Source organism: Bos javanicus, chromosome 21 (assembly GCF_032452875.1).
Source record: "Bos javanicus breed banteng chromosome 21, ARS-OSU_banteng_1.0, whole genome shotgun sequence".
Classification (NCBI taxonomy): domain Eukaryota; kingdom Metazoa; phylum Chordata; class Mammalia; order Artiodactyla; family Bovidae; genus Bos; species Bos javanicus.
In genome coordinates, this window is record NC_083888.1 from 29,142,377 (window position 1) to 29,164,930 (window position 22,554).

The window sequence follows — 22,554 nt, forward strand, 5'->3', positions numbered from 1 at the left end:
AATTTAAAAGAATTTAAACCATACAGAATGTGTGATTTGTGTCTGCAATGGAATCAAATTAAAAACAAGTAAAAAAAAAAGGAGATAAGAGAATTTCCAAACACTCGGAATATAAACACCATTTAAAAAAAATAATCTGAGTCAAAAACAAATGCTACAGAGAACTCAAAAGATAAACTGAACTGAAGAAAATAACATACCAAAATTTGTGAAGCACAGGTAAACAACAGAGAGGGAGATTTGTTGTTGTTCAGTCACTAAGCCATTTATGATTCTTTGTGACCTCACGAACTGCAGCACGCCAGGCTTCCCTGTCCTTCACCATCTTCCAGAGTTTGCTCAGACTCAAGCCCATTGAGTCAGTGATGTCACCGAACCATCTGATCCTCTGTTGTCCCCTTTGCTTCTTGCTCTCAATCTTTCCTAGCATCAGGGTCTTTTCCAATGAGCTGGCTCTCTGCATCAGGTGGCCAAAGTACTGGAGCTGCAGCTTCAGCATCAGACCTTCCAATGAATAGTCAAGGTTGATTTCCTTTAGGATTGACTGGTTTGATCTCCTTGCTGTCCAAGGGACTCTCAAGAGTATTCTCCAGTACCACAGTTCAAAAGCATCAATTCTTTGGCGCTCAGGCTTCTTTATGGTCCAACTCTCACATCCGTACATGACTACTGGAAAAACCATAGCTTTGACTCTACTGTCCTTTGTTGGCAAAATGATGTCTCTGTTTTTTAATATGCTGTCTCGGTTTGTCATAGCTTTTCTTCCAAAGAGCGAATGTCTTTTAATTTCGTGGCTGCCATCTGCAGTGATTTTGGAGTCCAAGAAAATAAAATCTTTCACTGTTTCCACTTTCCCCTCCATCTATTTGCCAAGGAGTGATGGGATCGGATGCCATGATCTTCGTTTTTTGAATGCTGAGTTTTAAGCCAGCTTTTTCATTCTCCTCTTTCACCTTCATCAAGAGGCTCTTTACCTCCTCTTCATTTTCTGCCTTTATTATAGCATCATCTGCATATCTGTTGTTGTTGGTATTTCTCCTGGCAATCTTGATTCCAGTTTGTGCTTCATCCAGCCTGGCATTTCACACAAACTCTGCATGTAAGTTAAATAAGCAGGGTGACAAAATACAACCTTGACGTTCTCCTTTCCCAATTTTGAACCAGTCGGCTGTTACATGTCTGGTTCTAACTGCTGCTTCTTGACCTGCATACAGATTTTTCAGGAGGCAGATAAGGTGGTCTGGTATTCCTATCTCTTTAAGAATTTTCCAGTTTGTTATGATCCACACAGTCAAAGCTTTTTGGCGTAGTCAATGAAGCAGAAGTAGATTTTTTTAAAATTTACTTTTCTTAGAGCTTCTTCTGTGATCTAGCAGATGTTGGCATTTTGATTTCTGGTTCCTCTGCCTTTTCTAAATCCAACTTGTACATCTGGAAGTTCTGAGTTCATCTATTGCTGAAGTCTAGCTTGAAGGATTTTGAGTATTACCTTGCTAGCATGTGAAATGAATACAATTCTGAGGTAGTTTTAACATTCTTTGGCATTGCCCTTCCTGGGATCAGAATGAAAACTGACCTTTTACAGTGCTGTGGCCACTGCTGAGTTTTCCAAATTTGCTGGCATATTGAATGAAGTACTTTAACAGCATCATCTTTTAGGGTTAGAAATAGCTCAGCTAGAATTCCATCACCTTCACTAGCTTTGTTCATAGTAATACTTCCTAGGGCCCACTTGACTTCACATTCCAGGATGTCTGGCTCTAGATGACTGACCACACCATCATGGTTATCTGGGTCATTAAGACCTTTTTGTACAGTTCTTCTGAGTATTCGTGCTACCTCTTCTTAATATCTTCTGCTTCTGTTATGTCCTTGCTATTTCTGCCCCTTAGAGTGCCCATCTTTGCATGAAGTGTTCCCTTGGTATCTCTAATTTTCTTGAAGAGATCTCTAGTCTTTCCCATTCTACTGTTCTCCTCTATTTCTCTGCATGGTTCACGTAAGAAGGCTTTCTTATCTCTCCTTGCTATTCTCTGGAACTCTGCATTCAGTTGGGTCTATCTTTCCTTTTACCTTTGCTTTTCACTTCTTTTCTCAGCTATTTGTAAGGCCTCCTCAGACAACCACTTTGCCTTCTTGCATTTCTTTTCCTTGGGCATGGTTTTAGTCATCACCTCCTGTACAATGACATGAACCTCCATCCATAGTTCTTCAGGAACTCTAACTCCCAGATTTAGTCCCTTGAATCTATTTGTCATCTCCACTGTATAATCATAAGAGATTTGATTTAGGTCATAAATGAATTGCCTAGTGGTTTTCCCTACTTTCTTCAATTTGAGCCTGTAGTTTGCAGTAAGGAGTTGATGACCTGAGCTACAGTAAGCTCTAGGTCTTTTCTTTGCTGACTGTATAGAGCTTTTCCATCTTTGGCTGCAAAGAATACAATCAATCTGATTTTGGTATTGACCAGAGAGGGAAATGTATAGTAGTAAGCGCTTATACTAGAAGAAATCTCATTTCTGTAACTCCATGCTCACTCTTCAAGTAACAAGAAAGGACAAGCAAAAAATAAACCTATAAAAGTAGAGAGAATGAAATAATAAATATAGGAAGAAAAATCAATGAAAGTAAGAAAATAAAAACAATAGGGAAAATCAATGAAACAAAAATCTACTTATTTGAAAAGATCAATTAAACGGACAAGCCAACATCAGGAATGAATTTGAGTATATTACTACAAGCCCTATACACATCAAAAAATGACAAGGGAATGTTGCAAACAACTCTTCACATATGCATTTCACATTTTAGATGAAAACCAATTCCTTGGAAAAGCACAACCTACTAAATCTTAAATGAGAGAAAATAAACTGAACAGTCACAAAATTATTAAACAAACTGAATTAATAATTTAAAAATTCCTGAAAAGAATTTACTAGGTCCTGATAATTTCACTAGAAAATTGTACTGAACAATTAAGAAGGATTAATACCAGTTCTATAACTCTCTAACAGAAAGTAGAGGATGAGAGAATATCTATCTACTCATTTTAAGAAGCTAATATTGTTTTGAAAACAAAACCACAAAGATGATACTGAAAAAATAATAAGAAAAAAGCTAGAAATGTATACATTCCCTCATAAACATACATAAAAATCCTTAACAAGAAATAAGCAAATACAATTCAACAGCATATATCAAGAATTATACACATAACCAAGTGGGGTTTATTCCATGATTGCAAGGCTGGTTGAGCATTTCAAAACTGATCATGGAATCAACCATGTGTGTGTTATGTTAGTCGCTCAGTTGTGTCCAACTCTGCAACACCATTGACTGTAGCCTGCCAGGCTAAACAATAAGAAGCACATGCTTATATCAACTGATGCAAAAAAAAAAAAAAAAGGGTCTGATAATATTTAACATTCTTGCAGAATGAAAACTGTCAGAAAACTGGAATTAGAGAGGGATTTCCTCAGCCTGATAAAGAACATCTACCAAAAAAAAAAAAAGAAAGAGAAACACAACTAGTATAATGGTAAAAAGACTGAGTGCCTTCCCTCTAAGATCTTGAGCTAGGCAGAGATATCTGCTTTCAACAGTCTTATTCAAAATAATACTAAAGTCCTCACCAGGAGAGCAGAGGAAATAAAGGCATACAGACTAGAAAGAACAAAACTGTCTTATTTGCAGTTAACAAGATGATAGAAATCATTTACATGATTATGTGGACAGCCCCAAGAAATCTCTAACAGCAACAACAAAACCCCACAAGTCCAAAAACTAATACATGAGTGGAGCAAAGTGAGAAGATACAAGATCAATATTAAAAAAAGAATTGTGAAAGAGGGTTCGAGATGGTGGCATAGGATGATTCTGAACTCATCTCCTTGCACAGACACAACAGATCCACAACTACATATGGGATAATTTCCTCATAAAGGGCCCTGAAACCTGGATGACCAGCACCTCTACAACAAAGGGTACAAGGACAGCATTGAGATAGTGAGGACACACACAGAGATGTCTCACCAAGAAAGAAAGAAATCACACCCTGGCTGCAGTGATCCACAACTGAGAAGGATCACAAAGGTCCTGATCTTTTCTCTGAGAAGTAAGGGACTCAAGTTCCATATCACGTACCTTGACCCCTAGATCCTGCACAGGAGAGATGAGTCCCCCAAACACCTGATTTTAAAAACCAAAAGAGAGTGCTCACTCTGGCAGCACATATATTAAAACTGCAACAATACAAAGAAGATTAGCATGGTCCCTGAACAAGGATGATGCACAAATTTGTGAAGCATTCCTTATTTTTTGGCTTATTTACAAAACAGAAACATACTCGTAGACGTAGAAAACAATTTTATGGCTACCAAACAGGGAGGGAAGGGATAAATTAGGATTTGGGGATTTACATATACATACTACTATATATAAAATAAACACAAGAAACTACTATATAGCAAAGGGAACGATACTCAATATCTTGTAATAACCTTTAGTGGAAAATAATCTGAAAAAGAATATATATATATATATATATATATATATATATATATACACACACACACACATATCTAAATCACTTTGCTATACACCTGGAATTAACACAACACAATAAATCAACTACAGTTCAATTTTTTTAAAAAGCTGAAAGGGAATGCATCTAGGAAAACCACAGAAGTGAGAGAATAGAAGACTTTCTCTTAAAGAGCCCACATGCAGACTCACCCAACTCCAAAACCAGCATGAAAAGACCAGATTAAAAAGCATATGTACTGCAGGTCAAGGGAAATCACTTACCAAGCTTGAAGCATCACCAGAGAGGCAGGAACCAGTTCAGATGCTCCCGGGGGCCTAGGAGACATTGGCAGGAACCATTTTTGCCATTTCAGAGTACCTCGCTAATTAGCAGGCACCATTTTGAAAGTCTCCAAGTTAATAGCACCAGTGAATGTGTCCCGCTGAGAGTTTCATCCACTCCTGCACATCAGCCAAGTGACAGCCTCGCCTACCAGTGGTGCAGCCCTTGCAGGAAGGTCTCAAAGCCAGTCTGGAGGGTGTGCCTCATCCACCAGCACATCACGGCACCCGTGGCTATATCCCTCAGCCGTCTGGGGGGTCAGCCCAGCTCACTAGCCCACCACAGAAGCAGCTATGTCCCCACAAGAAAGTGGGGTGCATGCAGCCCACATAGAGGACACCTGAATGCCTGGCTCTAGTGGCCAGGCAGAAATGCACCTCTGAGCCCCACAGGGCATCTCGTAAATAAGGTCACTCCTTCAAGACTGGGACGGATGGCTGATTCACCTAATACACAGAAATAAACACAGAGAATGAAGAAAACTGAGACAGAAGAATATGCTCCAATGGGAAGAATAAGACAACATCTCAAAAATAACTAAATAAAGTGGAAATAAACACTCTATCTGATAAAGAGTTAATAGTGCTGGTTTTATAGATGATCACCAAACTCAGGAAATAAATGGATGGACACAGTGAGAATGTCAACAGAGATAGAAAATATAAGAAAGTACCAAATAGAAGTTACATCTAAACTGAAAGATACACTAGAGGAGTTCACCACAGCAGACTGGATGAGCCAGAAGAACAAATAAGCAAACTGGAAGATAAGATGATTGAACTCATCCAGACAGAACAGTAAAATGAAAAAGAACTTAAAAGTGAAGATACCCAAAGGGAGCTTTGAGATAACATCAAGCAGAAGAGCAATTTGCATTATAGAGGTTCCAGATGGAGAGGATAAAGAAAAAGGACCAGAAAAATTATTTGAAGAAATAGTGGCTGAAAACTTCCCCAATCTGTGAAAGGAAATACACATCCAGAGAAGTGCAGATGATTTCAAATAAGATGAATCTATAGACACACACACCAAGACATAGTAGAATTAAAATAACAAAAGTTAAGGATAGAGGACATTCTAAAAGGAGAAAGAGAAAAACAAGGTAACATGCAAGAGGTATATCAGTAGAATTCTCTGCAGAAACTGTATAGACCAGAAGGGAGTGGCATGATATACTAACGGTGCTGAAAGTAAAAAAAAAAAAAGAAAAATTCTAGCTATGATTCTCTGCCTAGAAAGCTTATCATTCAGAACTGAAGAAGAGATCAAGATATTTCAAGATAATTAAAGCTAAAGGAGTTCATCATCACTAAACCAACCCAACAAGAAATGTTAAAGGGACTTCTTAAGCTGAAAAGAGAAAAAGAAATGGCATAATTAATAATAAGAAAACAAAAGTAAAAATCTCACTGAAAACGTTAACATATAATAAACACAGTGAACTAGTCCCTTATAAAATAAGCAGGAAGGTCAAAAGACAAAGCAATAAAATTAATTAAAATTAAAATAATTACTTAAGGGATGCATAAAATAAAGAGATTTAAAGTGAGTCATTGAAAGTATAAAATATGGGGCTTTCTGTGTTTAGTCACTCAGCTGTGTCTGACTCTTTGTGACCCCATGGATTGTAGTCCACAGGTTCCTCAGTCCTTGAGATTTTTCAGGCAAGAATACTGGAGTGGGTTGCCATTTCCTCCTCCAGGGGATCTTCCTAGCCCAGGAATAAAACATGGGGGAGTATCAAAAAGATAAAGTTTTGGAATGTATTCAAATTTAAGTTGCTACCAACTTAAAACAGACTAATTGTATAGGATTGCTATATGTGAACATCAGAGTATGGCAACACATAGCTATTGATACTTACTTTAAATGTAACTGGACCAAATTTATCAATCAGAATACATAGAGTGGATGAATGGACAAAAACAAACAAACAAAAAGACCAAAATACAGGCTGCCTACAAGAGACTCAATTCAGAAGAAAGGACACACATAGACTAAAACTGAAGAAATGGAAAAAGATATTCCATGCAAAGGGAAAGGAAAAGAAAGCTGGAATAGCTATACTCATATCAGACAAAATGGAATTTAAAACTAACAGTGAAATAAAAGACAGAGAAGGGCATTATGTAATAATAGGGTTGCTACTGAGCAACCAATGGGTCATCTATAAAATCAAAAATTATCTAGAGAGAAATGAAACAGAAATATGACATACTAAAATCTATGGGATACAGTAAAGAGACTACTCTACACATGGACATCACCAGATGGTCAACACCGAAAATCAGACTGATTATGTTCTTTGCAGCCAAAGATGGAGAAGCTCTATACAGTCAGCAAAAACAAGACCAGGAGCTGACTGTGGCTCAGATCATGACCTCGTTATTGCAAAATTCAGACTTAAATTGAAGAAAGTAGGGAAAACCACTAGACCATTCAGGTATGACCTAAATCAAATCCCTTACAGTTATACAGTGGAAGTAACAAACAGATTCAAGGGATTAGATGTGATAGAGTTCCTGAAGAACTATGGACAGAGGTTCATAACACAGTACAGGAGGCAGTGATCAAAACCATCCCCAAGAAGACATGTAAAAAGGCAAAATGGTTGTCTGAGAAGGCCTTACAAGCAGCTGAGAAAAGAAGAGAAGCAAAAAGCAAAGGAGAAAAGCAAAGATACATCCATCTGAATGCAGAGATCCAAACAATAGCAAAGAGAGATAAGAAAGCCTTCCTCAGTGATCAATGCAAAAAAATAGAGGAAAACAATAGAATGGGAAAGACTAGAGATCTCTTCAAGAAAATTAGAGATACCAAGGGAACTTCCATGCAAAGATGGGCACTATCAAGGACAGAAACAGCAAGGATGTAACAGAAGCAGAAGATATTAAGAAGAGGTGGCAAGAATACACAGAAGAACTGTACAGAAAAGATCTTCACGACCCAGATAACCACGATGATGTGATCACTTACCTAGACCCAGACATTCTGGAGTGCAAAGTCAAGTAGGCCTTAGGAAGCAGCACTATGAACAAAGCTAGTGGAGGTGACTGAATTCCAGCTGAACTATTTCAAATCCTAAAAGATGATGCTGTGAAAGTGCTGCACTCAATATACCAGCAAATTTGGAAAACTCAGCAGTGGCCACAGAACTGGAAAAGGTCAGTTTTCATTCCAATCCCAAAGAAAGGCAAAGCAAAAGAATGTTCAAACTACCACACAATTGCACTCATCTAATACACTAGCAAAATAATGCTCAAAATTCTCCAAGCTAGGCTTCATTAGTACATGAACCAAGAATGTCCAGATGTTGAAGCTGGATTTAGAAAAGGCAGAAGAACCAGAGATCAAATTGTCAACATCTGTTGTATCATAGGAAAAGCAAGAGTTCCAGAAAAACATCTACTTCTGCTTCATTGACTACGCTAAAGCCTTTGACTGTGTGGATCACTACAAACTGGGGAAAATTCTTCAAGGGATGGGAATACCAGACTACCTGACCTGCCTCTTGAGAAATCTGTATGCAGGTCAAGAAGCAACAGTTAGAACTGGACATGGACAACAGACTGATTCCAAATTGGGAAAGGAGTATGTCAAGGCTGTACATTGTCACCTTGCTTATTTAACTCATATGCAGAGTACATCATGTAAAATGCTGGACTGGATGAAGCACAAGCTGGAATTAAGACAGCCAGGAGAAATACTAATAACTTCAGATATGCAGATGACACCACCATTATGGCAGAAAGCAAAGAGTAACTAAAGAGCCTCTTGATGAAAGTGAAAGAGGAGAGTGAAAAAGCTGACTTAAAACTCAACATTCAAAAAACTAAAATCATGGCATCCTGTCCCATCACTTCAAGGCAAACAGATGGGGAAACAGTGAGAGACTTTATTTTCTTGGGCTCCAAAATCACTACAGATGGTGACTGCAGCCATGAAATTAAATGATGTTTGCTCCTTGGAAGAAAAGCTATGACAACCCTAGACAGGATATTAAAAAGCAGAGACATTACTTTACCAACAAAGGTCCATATAGTCAAAGCTATTATTTTTCCAATAGTCATGTATGGATGTGAGTTGGACCATAAAGAAAGCTGAGTGCCTAAGAATTGATGCTTTTGAACTATGGTGTTGGAGAATACTCTTGAGAGTCCCTTGAACAACAAGGAGATCAAACCAGTCAATCCTAAAGGAAATCAATCCTGAATATTCAATGGAAGGACAGATGCTGAGGTTGAAGCTCCAATACTTTGGCCACTGGATGTGAAGAACTGACTCATTGGAAAAGACCCTGATACTGGGAAAGATGGAAGGCAGGAGGAGAGGGGAACAACAGAGGATGAGATAGTTGGATGGCATCACCAACACGATGGACATGAGTTTGAGCAAGCTCTGGGAGTTAGTGATGGACAGAGAGGCCTGGTGTGCTGTAGTCCATGGGCTGACAAAGAGTCAGACATGACTGAATGACGGAAGTGAACTGAAAGCAACTTTAAAAGTCCACATCAATACAGGTTTGCCTCATAAAACAAGAAAAACTTCTCCAAAGTAATCTAACTTTACACGTAATGGGACTAGGAAAAGAAGAGCAAACAAAGCTCAGAATTAGTAGAAGAGAGGAAATAATAAAGCTTTGGGCAGATATGAAAGGAATAGAGAAAAAACTAGTAGAAAAGATCAATGAAATGAAGACCTGGTTCTTTGAAAAGATAAACAAAGTTAACAAACCTTTAGCTAGAGTAACCAGAAAAAAAGAGAGAGGACTCAAATAAATAAATCAGAAATGAAAGAAAAAATGCTACAACCTCAGAAATATAAAGGATCATAAGAGATCCAACAAACAGTTATGTGCCAACAAGTTGGATAATCTAGAAGAAAGGGATAAATTCACAGAAACATATAACTTCCAACACTGAATCTTAATGATACAGAAAATCTGAAAAGACCAATCAATAGCAAAAAGACTAAAACAGTAATAAAAAAATACAATAAAAAAACCCAGGACCAGATGGCTCACTGGATAATTGCACAGAGAGTATTTAAAGAAAATTTAATATCCATCTTTCTCAAACTCTTCAAAAGTTGAAGAGAAGAGAGACTTCCCACATATATTTTACATAGGAAGCACTACTGTGATACCAAAACCATATGAGGGAATGACAGAAAAAAAATAAAGGCCAATACACTTGACAAACATGTGTGTAAATATCCTCAATAAAATATTAGCAAATCTAATTCAATAATACATTAAAAATATCATATATGATAACCATGTGAGATTTATTCCAAGGATGAAAGAATGGTTCAAATCCATGTATCAATCAATGTGATACATGAAAATGAAGAATAAAAAGCATATGATCACCTCAATAGATACAGAACAAGAATCCGACACAATTCAACAACTATTGATGATAAAAATTCTCAACAAAGTAGCCACAGATGTAATATACCCCAACTCAATAAAATCCACATATGACAAACCCACAGTTAACATCATACTCAATGGTGAAAAGCCAAAAGATTTTCCCCTAAGATCAGTTAACAGGATAAGGGCATCCCTTCTTGCCACTTTTATTCAGCACAGTTTCAGATGTCCTAACCCAAAGCAATTAGGGAAGAAAAAGAAATGAAAGGCATTCAAATCAGAAAGAACAAAGTAAAACTGTCACTACTTACAGATGATATGATACTATATAGATATAACTTAAGTTTCCATCACAAATAATCATGAATAACCAAAACAATCTTGACAAAGAAGAAGAAAGCTGGAGGTACCATGCACCTTGATTTCAAACTACAATACAAAGCTATAGTAATCAAAATGGTATGGAATTGGCACATAAACAAACACAAGTCAATGGAATAGAATTGAGAGCCCCAAAATATACTCACACATATATGCACAATTAATTTACAACAGAGGAGCAAACAACACATAATGGAGAAATGATAGTCTATTAGATAAATGGTGGAGAAACTTGACAGAAACATGCAAAACAATGAAACTAGTCCACTATCTTACACCATCTGTGTGTGAGCTAAGTGGCTTCAGTTGTGTCTGACTCTTTGTGACCCTATGAACTGTAGCCTACCAAGCTCATCTGACCATGGGATTCCCCAGGCAAGAATACTGGAGTAGGTTGCCATTTCCTTCTCCAGGGGATCTTCTCAACCCAGGAAGTAAACCCTCATGTCTTATGTCTCCTGCACTGGCAGGCAGGTTCTTTACCACTAGTGGCCACCAGTGGGTTACAGTCCATAGGGTCACAAACAAAGGACTATATTACACTAAAAAGCTTCTGAAGAGTAAAGAAAATTACCATCTAAATAAAAAGGCAACCTCCTGAGGGCAAATAGATATTTGTAAATTATATATTTGATATGGAGTTGATATCAAAAATATATAAAGAACTCACACAGAAGATGGCAAAGAATTAAGACATGGAGATCATTCTCCTCCCCAAAAATACATCAAAAATACATCTGCATGTGGAACAACTCCTACAGAACACCTGCTGAAAGCTGGCAGAAGACATCAGACTTCCAAAAAGGCAAGCTAAACTCCATATAAAGCAGTAGGGAAAAGGCAGTAAGAAAATAAAGAGACAAACGGACACCTTGGGGAGGGAGCTGTGAAGGTAGAAAAGTTTCTATATACTTGGAAACTTCCTCAGGGGCAGGGACAGGAGGGAGATACAGAACCTCAGAGAGGAGCACAGCAACAAGTGCGTGCAAGACAAAGCAGAGAGAATTCGGTAAGAAATCAAAGTTGACCAGCACTTCTCAGCCAAGAAGCTGTTTACACAGTCAAATGACAAGGATGGGCTGGGTGCTGAGGCTCAGACTTCCTTCAGGGGTTGGACTCCAGGGAGAGGAATGGGGTTGACAACTGTGTCGATACTCTGACGGGGTTAATACAACACAGCCAAGGGAGTCCAGGGGAAAACCTGTGTCTGCCAGAGAGGCAAGAGATCATTGTCCCAGGAACCCTCTAACTCCACGTATTCCCAGACCACAGGACCACCCCCCCCCACCACTTTGAGAGTGCTGTAGGAGGGATGAGCTGGCTGTGGTCTGTGACTGCAGAGGTGGGCATGATGGCCACCTCAGCAGTTGCCAAGCTCTACACAGGGGCAGGTCACTACCCACAGCTTTCAGGGAGCCTTTGCATCTTGGCTCTTCCTAGGGACCCACGACCCAAGGCCAATTCATCTGGGACAGCACACAACATGGCTTAGCCTGTAGCAACATCCAGCAGGCCTCTACCACCTGAGGCACCCCCCGAACATCCCAATGGTGGCTATCTTATCCCTCCCTCTCCCCAGTCCAACTGAGCAAGTGAGTCCTAATAAGGGAACAGACACCAGAGGGCAGCCTACAATGACGGGTGGGGCCAAAACAAAAGCGGAGCACCAAGGGGCTGTGTGACCAAGAGGAGGAAGGGAATGCACTCCTGCAGCAGCAGGTGCAGTGGATTATCCCCACAACTAGCTTGAGACGGTGGACTCTGGGGGCAATAGTGAACCTTGTGAACAAGCTGGAGTAAGGTCAGATCTGAGTAGGACCTGACCCCACAGTACCCACAGCAAGTCCAGAAACTGTACAATAAATACTGGAGGATTTTCTGAGTAGATAGATTGGAGCACACTGTATGGCGAGGACAGCTGACATCACAGGGCAATATTCTTATTATTTTTTGTTCAGTCACTAAGTTGTGTCCGACTCATGGTGACCCATCGACTGCAGCCTGCCAGTCTCCTCTGTTCTCCACCATCTCCTAGAGTTTGTTCAAACTCATGTCTATTGCGTCATTGATGCTATCTAACCATCTCATCCTTTGCTGCCCCCCTTCTCTTTTGCTTTCAATCTTTCCCAACATCAGGGTCTTTTCCAATGAGTTGGCCTTTCACATTACATGGCCAAAGTAATAGAGCTTTATCGTCAGCATCAGTCCTTCCAATGAATGTAAGTGTTGATCTCCATACCACTGATCTCCTTGCAGTCCAAGGGACTGTCAAGAGTCTTTGCAAGCACCACAATTTGAACACATCAATTCTTCAGTGCTCGTCCTTCTTTATGGTCAAATGCTCATACTGATACATGACTACTGGAAAAAAACATTGCTTTGAATATATGGAGCTTCATTGGCAAAGTGATATCTCTGTTTTTAAATAAGCTGTGTAAGTTGGTTATAGCTTTCCTTCCAAGGAGCAAGCATCTTTTAATTTCATAGCTGAAATCACAGTCCACAGTGATTTTGGAGCTCAGGAAAATAAAATCTGTCACTGCATCAATTTTTTCCCCTTCAGTTTGCCATAAAGTGATGGGATATATACATACATACATACATACATATATATATATATACATACACACACACACACACACACACACAATTATGACTGATTCATGTTGTTGTATGGCAGAAGCCAATACAAAATTGTAAAGCAATTTTCCACCAATTAAAAAATAATTTAAAATTAAAAAAAAGACCTCACACAAATCAACAATAACAAAACAATGCAATCAAAAATAGGCAGAGGATCTGAATAGATATTTTTCCAAGGAAGACACAGAAATGGCCAACAGGAACATGAATGAAAAAAACATGTTCAGCATCACTTATTAGGGAAATGCAAATAAAAACCATGAAGACATATCATCTCACATCTGCCAGAATGGCCATCATCCAAAGGAGAAGAAATAACTAATGTTGGAAATGATATGGATGAAAGGCAATCTTCTTACACTGTTGGTGGGACTATAAATTGGTACAGCCACTATGGAAAATGGTAAGGAAATTCTTTCAAAAATTAAGACTAGAACTACCATATGGTCCAGCTATTTTATTTCTGGTCATTTATTCAAATAACCCAAGAACACTAATCTGATTAGATACAGTCACTTCTGTGTTCACTGCAGCATAATTTACAATAATCAAGATATCATAACAACCTAAGTGTCCACTGATGGAGAATGGATAAAGAAGATACACCACACAATGGAATACTACTCAGTCCTCAAAAGAATGAAATCCTGCCATTTGCAACAATATGGATGGACCTTGCAGGTTAAATAAGTCAAACAAATATGGTAATATTTCACTCATGTGTGGAATATAAACAAACTAATAATGGAACAAAATAAAGCAAATACAAACTCATAGGTACAGAGATAAGATTAGTGGTTACCAAAGGCGAAGAGGGTTTGGAGGATGGGTAAAATAAGTGAAGTGGGTCAACTATATGGTGGTGGATGGTAACTAGACTTGTAGTGGCCATCACTTTGAAGTATATACACATGTCAGATTATAATGTATACTCCAAATTAACAGACTGGTTCCAAATAGGAAAAGGAATATGTCAAGGCTGTATACTGTCACCCTACTTATTTAACTTATATGCAGAGTATATCATGAGAAATGCTGGGCTGGATGAAGCACAAGCTGGAATCAAGATTGCTGTCAGAAATATCAATAACCTCAGATATGCAGATGACACCACCCTTATGGCAGAAAGTGAAGAACTAAAGAGCCTCTTGATGAAAGTGAAAGAGGAGAGTGAAAAAGTTGGCTTAAAGCTCAACATTCAGAAAACAAGGATCATGGAATCCAGTCCCATTACTTCATGGCAAGTAGACGGAGAAACAGTGGAAACAGTGGCAGACTTTATTTTTGGGGGCTCCAAAATCACTGCAGATGGTGACTGCAGCCATGAAATAAAAAGATGTTTACTCCTTGGAAGAAAAATTATGACCAACCTAGACAGCATATTAAAAAGCAGAGACATTACTTTGCCAACAAAGGTCCATCTAGTCAAAGCTATGGTTTTTCCAGTAGTCACGTATGGATGTGAGAGTTGGACTACAAAGAAACCTAAGCACTGAAGAATTGATGCTTTTGAACTGTGGTGTTGGAGAAGATTCTTGAGAGTCCCTTGGACTGCAAGGAGATCCAAGCAGTCCATCCTAAAGGAGATCAGTCCTGAATGTTCATTGGAAGGACTGATGTTGAAGCTGAAACTCCAATACTTTGGCCACCTGATGTGAAGAGATGACTCATTTGAAAAGACCTTGATGCTGGGAAAGATTGAAGGTGAGAGGAGAAGGGGACAACAGAGGATGAGATGGCTGGATGTCATCACCGACTCAATGTACATGAGTTTCAGTAAACTCCGGGAGTTGGTGATGGACAGGGAGGCCTGGTATGCTGCAGTCCATGGGGTTGCAGAGTCTGAGAGACTGAATTGAACTGAACTGATGTCTATAAGCAACCATGGAAAGTGAAAATTCAATATAATAAATTGCTGTAATTAAATGAAACTCTTAAATATAAATTTAACAAAACATTTATAGAACCTGTATGCTGAAAATTACAAAATACCCATGAAAAAAAATCATAAGAGTTAAACCAGAATCAAACATTGGGAGAGGCAATGTAGTATGTCAATTCTCCCCCAAATAATCTGTCGATTTAACAAAGTGGCTATCAAATTTCCATTAAGATTTTTTGTCGACATAGACAAGGTCACTCTGAATTTATAGAGACATAGGCAAACGAACTAAAAGAGCTAAAACAATTTTGAAAAATAAGAATAAACTGAGAGGAAAAACACTATTTAATGTTAAGCCTTACTTAAAACTAAAGCAAGCAAGACAACATCACACTAGTTGATGGAGGGACACAGATCAAAAGAACAGAACAGAGAACCCAACAGCAGACCCACACAGATACGCCCAACTGACTGTGACAAAGACTTCAGGCAATTCAAAGGAGGAATATTACAACCTTTTCAAAGAAAGGAGTTAGACAACCTGGAAAACCATAGGCAAAAAGAATTCTGAATGAAGTCTCACACATTATACAAGAATTCACAAAAATTAACTCAAAATGAATCACAGACTTATATGTAATCCTTAACTATAAAACTCAGAAGGAAACGAGAGACTCTTCAGGACACAGGGGTAGATTAAGATTTCTTAGACTTGATACCTAAACACAACCCATCAAGAAGATTCATTTAAATAAAAATGTTTAAAACTTTACTCTGTGAAAAATCCAGTTAGGAATGTGACAAGCTACCGAAGGATAAAAAGTATTTTCAACAGATATCCAACTAGACTCATAGTTAGAATATAATATATAAGAATTATCAAAATGCAAAAGTAAAAAATAAATAATAAAATCAGCAATGATCAAATTAGAAAAAAGGCAAAATAAATGAACAGATACTTGATTAAAGAGGATACACACACCTAATAAATACATAGGAAAATGTTCAACATTTTCCCATCATTAGTCATCGTGGAAATGCAAACTAAAACCACAATATTACTACATACCTATGAGAATGACCAAAGTAATAAATAATGATGACATCAAATCCTTGTGAAGATGCAGTATAGCCGAGTCATGTATTTCTAAGGAGAATGTAAATGGTACAGGCCTACTGAAATGGATAGGTAGTTTCTTATAAAACTCAACAGCTATGAATTATACAACCCAGCAACTGTAATCTTGTCTAATTTATACCAGAGAAATAAAAATTTATGTTCACATAAAAACCTGTACATGAATGGTCATAGTAGCTACATTTACAATAGCTTAAAACTATAAACAACACAAATGTCCCTCAACGAATGGATATTTAAACACACGTTGTATATCTATACTATGGAATGTTATTTAGCCCTTCTCAAAAGGTTAAGAGTTCATTTACATAATATTACTGAAATGCCATAATTATATATACATCAGTTCAGTTCAGTTCAATCGCTCAGTTGTGTCTTACTCTTTGAGACCCCATGGATTACATCATGCCAGGCCTCCCTGTCCACCCCCAACTCCTGGATATGCATGTGTGTATATATATATATATAATGACACCACTATTGAGGGAAGAGGGGGATGGAAATGAAGCAATTAGACTTTGTAATGGCTATCGATACTAGTTGAACCATGAAGACTTTTTTTTTTACTTGCCCTTAGTCTGAAGTTGTTTTTTACGTTAAGTGAGGTAAAGGATCAACAAAGCCAAGACAAAAAGAAAATCACAACATCCTCTGGAAGGCCAGGAAGAGGCCACTTGCCACAAGTCTTTAGAGGCACTCACTGGAAGTCTAGGGCTTCCCTCGTACATCAGTAGTTAAAGAATCTGCCCGCAGTGCAGGAGACCTGGGTTCAATCCCTGGGTCAGGAAGATCCTCTAGAGAAGGAATGGCAACCCATTCCAGTATCCTTGCCTGGAAAATCCCATGGACAGAGGAGCCTGGTGGGCTGCAGTCCATGGGGTCTCAAAGAGTTGGGGGTGACTGAGTGACTAAAACTTTCACTTTCTTTACTGGAAGTCTATAAAATGGAGCCCATTCTGTGTTCTGCTTACTAAGAACATCAAAGGAACTCTGTTATAGTCATAACACATCTTGCCTGTTGATTACAAAGTGGATAAGGAATCCTGTAATAATTCACTAAAGTTCTTTGAAACTACTGCATCCTGGGAAAATGAAAAGCAATACCCAGGTAAGTACCAGAGAGAAGCACTCAGATGGTTAGAATCAAGTCCCATTTGTTCTTTCGTCACTGGCCACCAATACTGTAAGCATCCTTCATCATTCAGTTTCTCTCTCTCTCTCTCTCTCTCTAGACAGCAAGAGAGAGACAAGAATTTAATTAAGGTTATTGTATGGGCTGAAATTCCTGATATCAAACTCCCAAATTCCTCCTAGTTTCCACCTAATTAAAGATATGCAAGTATATCTTGGGTATTCATGCCCTGCAGGTCAAAGTCTATCAAAGTTTGGTCCACGGGCCACTAGTAGCATATTCCTGAGCTGTACTCCACATCTGCTGTAGCCTACCCTGGGAGGGCTGGGGAGGTAGAGATGAAGCCTCCACCGCTAGCAAGTACTTAGGAGCTTCTTAGGCAGAGCAGAAGTCAGAAAATCAAATCAGAAAAGTCAAAATGAGTAGGAGGATCGAGAGTACCCATATGTGCTGCAAGGACTCAGAGGACTACCCCAAAGAAAACTCTGAGCAGCCTGGGAATTTTTAAAGCTCACTGTCTCCTCGTGAACCTTCTGACAGGTGCAGGAGGACTGCAGATATTGCTAGCACAGGGGCAGAGCGGTTCCAGGTTCTAGATCCTGGCCCTGGAACTTCCCTGCAGCAATGGTGCTTCTGGTTACAAACTCTTTTAGGTGCAATAGCTCAGATGCTGAAGAGTCTGCCTGCAAAGCAGGAGACCCCAGTTCATTCCGTGGGTTGGGAAGATACCCTAGAGAAGAGAATGGCTATCAACTCTGGTATTCTTGCCTGGAGAATCCCATGGACAGAGGAGCCTGGTGGGCTATATATAATCACAGGATTGCAAAGAGTCGGACACGACAGAGCAACTAACATTTTCACTTTTCTTATGTGCTTTGATGAGTTTTTAATCCCAGATAGGCAAAGATGGATGAAATTCATAGACTTACTATATACTCATGTTAGACAAGGAAGCAAAGACATAACCTTAACAGAGACAGAACAACTGTTAAATTCAGCTCTCATGGGCTGGTGCAGTTGTCCCAGATTTACCCCTCAATATTTCACAGTTATCCTCCTCACTGTTTTCCATTTGCTTCCCTGTTAGTCACTGATGTGTAGCTATTATTTCATCTTCCTTACTCAACTCCAGCTCCAAGTCTGTCAGCAGAATCTATTTTTAAGCCAATAATCAACTAGAAGTAACAGGCAGCCCTTGTGTCTTCCTGCTATATTTAGATCTCTTATTTTTCATTTTTTCTTGTCTGTGCTCTGGCTACACCCTCCAGCAGACTGCTGACCGAAGAGATATCTGCTATCTATGCCTTCTGTTTGACTTGGACGTGGATCTAACTTCTCAACTGCAAGTTTACGTTTGCTGCAGTTTTCCTGTGGATTGTGTTTATCCAATCATTAAAGTTTCCTTTTAGTCTTGCCTTATAATGTGTTCCATGAAGAATCAGAGCTGAATTTAATATTGTTTTTCTGACTCTGTTAATTTGTTTCCTTTTTTTCAACATGGATACAAACTAACATGAACTGTTACTAAACCTACCAAATTAATCCATCCTTGCCTACCTGGGATTAAAAATTATATGGTATTTTTCATTCAGCGAGCTGCTGGAATCCATCAGGGTATCTGCATTCTTATTTACATGTAAGATCTGTCAGCTGTTCCTGTCTGTTGAGACGTCTTCACCATGCTACCTGATATGTGTTAGCTTTATAAATTTTCCACTTTTTAATCCATGTTCCAGAATAATTTATTCAACATATATTTATCTATTCCTTGATGCTATGTAAAAACGTACCTTTTAAAATGTAAATATTTTCCAAACTTTTCCACTTTTATGTATTTTAAGTCTATCCTGATTTTATACCTCATAGGCATATTTCGTAATTTTTATTTCCCTACAAAATCACCTGCTACCATCAGGTGTTCAATTTATGTATATGTTCTTTCATTCATTCACTTTTCAGATGTTTGCAAAGAACTAGATTTTCATTTAGAATTTCTGTTTTTATAAATGCATACATTTTTGTTTTAGCCTTGGAAAGATATCAGATTTAGCAGTATTCTTATTCAACAAATAAAAACTAAAGACAAAGGACAAGAAAAGAAACAAAATGAGTATCTTTTGTATTTCTCAAGTTTACTGAGAAAACAGTGTGATCCTGAACTGCTAAATCTGCTGTCTTTCTGTGGCATTTTACAGATATACCTACTTCGATGGCTTTATTTTCATTATGTTCAATCATTTTGATTAAAATCTATCTTATGAACATGTCATAAAGTCGGTTTTTGTTTGTTTGCTTTCAACCAATTAGAGAGTCTATTTTGTTTTGGGAATTGTTATGGGACTTAAACCTACTTGCATTTTTCTAATTAGAGATTGTCTTACTTTCTGCTATTCTGTAAGCTCTTTTTACTATTGATATTGCTTATTTTTCTATTCAGGCATTAGGTGCACTGACAATCTTTTATTCCTTATTTTGTGTCTAGTGGTTTGGAAGCTATTACCACTTCTTTTCCTCTGTTGGCTCCTCAGATATTTAACACACTGATTCACTTGTACCGTTTAAAGTGCCGTGCCTTTGTGCATCTAACTAAGGTATGCGTGTCATTCACGGGCCAGAGAAGCCCCACAGCAAACTTCTACTGTTACTGCTATGTGTCTCCATCTCTTACCAACCATATCTCTTGCTATTATTCATATTTAAAATATTGTCAAATATTTAAACTTAACTATGACTTTCAGAGGTTCTTTGTTAACAATTTCAGACTGTACTCCAGTCAGTATTTGAACCAAGATTTTCTCTCCCATTTCTTCCCCAGCTCAGCAAGTTGGAGATCAACTGCTGACCATGAAGCCAGCACCACAGGACTCCCTCTGCCTCCAGCTCCACCTGAGGAGTTTTGTTCCCAGAATTTCCCAACCCTCCCCAGCTACCTGGGGGAGGCAACAAAATTTTCCTTGGTTTATTCTTATATTGCTGAAATATATCCTTGAGTAATGCTTTCAGATGGAACTGAAATGACTTGAGTCTTTACAAACTTGAAAATTTCTTAAGTTTTTTTTTTTTTTTTTGTCTGCTGTGGTGAACTCTTGTAGTGTATTTTTCATCTTATTTATAACTTCTCTTTGGTTGTTGTTGTTCAGTCACTAAGTCATGTTGGATGCTTTGCAACCCCACAGATTGCAGAATGCCAGGTTTCCCTGTCCTTCACTATCTCCCAGAGTTTGCTCAAACTCATGTCCATTTAATCAGCAATGGCATACAACCATCTAATCCTCTGTTTCCCCCTTCTCCTCCTGCCTACAGACTTTCCTAGCATCAAAGTCTTTCCCAATGAGTCAACTCTCCGAATCAGGTGGTCAAAGTATCAGGGCTTCAGCTTTAGCATCAGTCCTTTGAATGAAGAGTCAGAGTTGATTTCCTTTAGGATCAACTGGTTTGATCTCCTTGCAGTCCAAGGGACTCTCAAGAGTCTTCTCCAGCACCACAATTTGAAAGCATCAATTCTTCAGTGCTCAGCCTTCTTTATGGTCCAGCTCTCACACCCATACATGACTACTGGAAAAACCGTAGCTTTGACTATATAGACTTCTGTCAGCGAAGTAGTATCTTTGCTTTTTAATATGCTGTCTAGGTCTGTCATAGCTTTCTTTCCAAAGAGCAAATGTCTTTTAATATCATGGTTGCAGTCACCATCCACAGTGATTTTGGAGCCCAAGAAAAGAATCTGTTACTGTTTCCACTTTTTCCCTATTTATTTGCCATGAAGTGATAGGGCCAGACACCATGATCTAAGTTTTTTGATTGCTGAGTTTTAAGCCAGCTTTTTTACTCTCCTCTTTCACCTTTATCAATATTCTCTTTAGTTCCTCTTCACTTTCTGCCATTAGGGTGTAATCATCTGCATATCTGAGGTTATTGATAGTTTTACTAGAAATCTTGATTCCAGTTTGTGATTCAACCAGCCGGCACTGTGCATGACGTTCTCTGCACGTAACTTAAATGAGCAGGGTGACAATATACAGCCGTGACATACTCCTTTCCCAATTCGGAACCAGCCCATTGTTCCATGTCACTGTTATCTTCTATAAAAGACTATAAATCATCCTAAAAGATAACTGGAGCAGTTTAAATAGGATACTCCTTCATAACAGATTGGTATGGAATGTGAAGGAGAAAAGAGAATGATAAACTCTATGGTTTATGACCCATAAGCCACACTGCTGCCCCAAACAAGCCAGAATTACTGGTGCTGGGACTGAATCTCTCCATCTAGAGCTGAGTGCCAAGCATTAAGGCCTCCAGCAATCCCCTACTAAACCAGGGCCATGGCCCCCAATACTGCATCCACTCACTCTAATTTGCTGCCTTCCATGTGCTTTTTGCCACATTCACTTTTGGTAAAAACAAACAAACAAACCTATGAATAGAACATAGTCCCTTTGACAAAGCTCACTGGCTAGAGGCGAGAAACCTGAGTGTTAAACTGTATTTGCCATGTGACATGACGCTGAGAAACACTAAGTTCTCTGAGGTCCACTGCATCCCAGAGGCAGAGACGGCACAGGGTGTCAAGGGCAGAGTCCTGGAGGAGAAGTCCGGCTGGATGGATCTGAATGCCTTACTGTACTTCATCCTGGCCTAATATCCTGTTCATTACCATCTTCCTTGAATTTAAAGCAATGCATTGGGGGTCCTGCAATATTTGTTCCCTTCCAAGATCATCACTCACTGTCTGCTCTAAGAGCCCCTAGCTGTGGCCTCATCTAGAGCTTCTGCATGAGATGTCCTGTCCTGTCAGCTTCCAAGCCTTCATCCAACTGTTGTCTCCTTGTAGCCACTTGTCCTGGGAGGACCACATACATTATTACCTAAGCTGGGCCACTCTTAAAAGTGAAAGGGATACAGTTAATAGATGTGCCAAGACTGCCCCCAACAGACGGGTCCTATCTGGCCCCTTCCCAGAAACAACCTCTCCCCCCTCCCATTAGATGACGATCTCTCTCCTCCAGAGCTTTCTAGATGCCAGACCCCTGACTCACATTATCTTTTCTATAAGATGATCTTTTCTGTAAGATGAGCCCTTGTCTTAGACCCATGATGAGGTCATCAAGTGTTGCAAAAGTCAAAGGTTTGGGAG

At 38.9% G+C, this 22,554-nt stretch overlaps 1 protein-coding gene and 1 non-coding gene across 2 annotated transcripts in view; one reads left to right on the forward strand and one right to left on the reverse strand.

Moving 5' to 3' along the window:
- LOC133234299 (neuronal acetylcholine receptor subunit alpha-7) overlaps positions 1 to 22,554 on the reverse strand; it is a 139,615-nt gene that overhangs the window by 44,674 nt on the left and 72,387 nt on the right. The window lies entirely within an intron of this gene.
- LOC133234859 (U6 spliceosomal RNA) lies at positions 4,212 to 4,318 on the forward strand. The gene has a single exon (XR_009732350.1). It is a non-coding gene; the product is annotated as a U6 spliceosomal RNA (small nuclear RNA).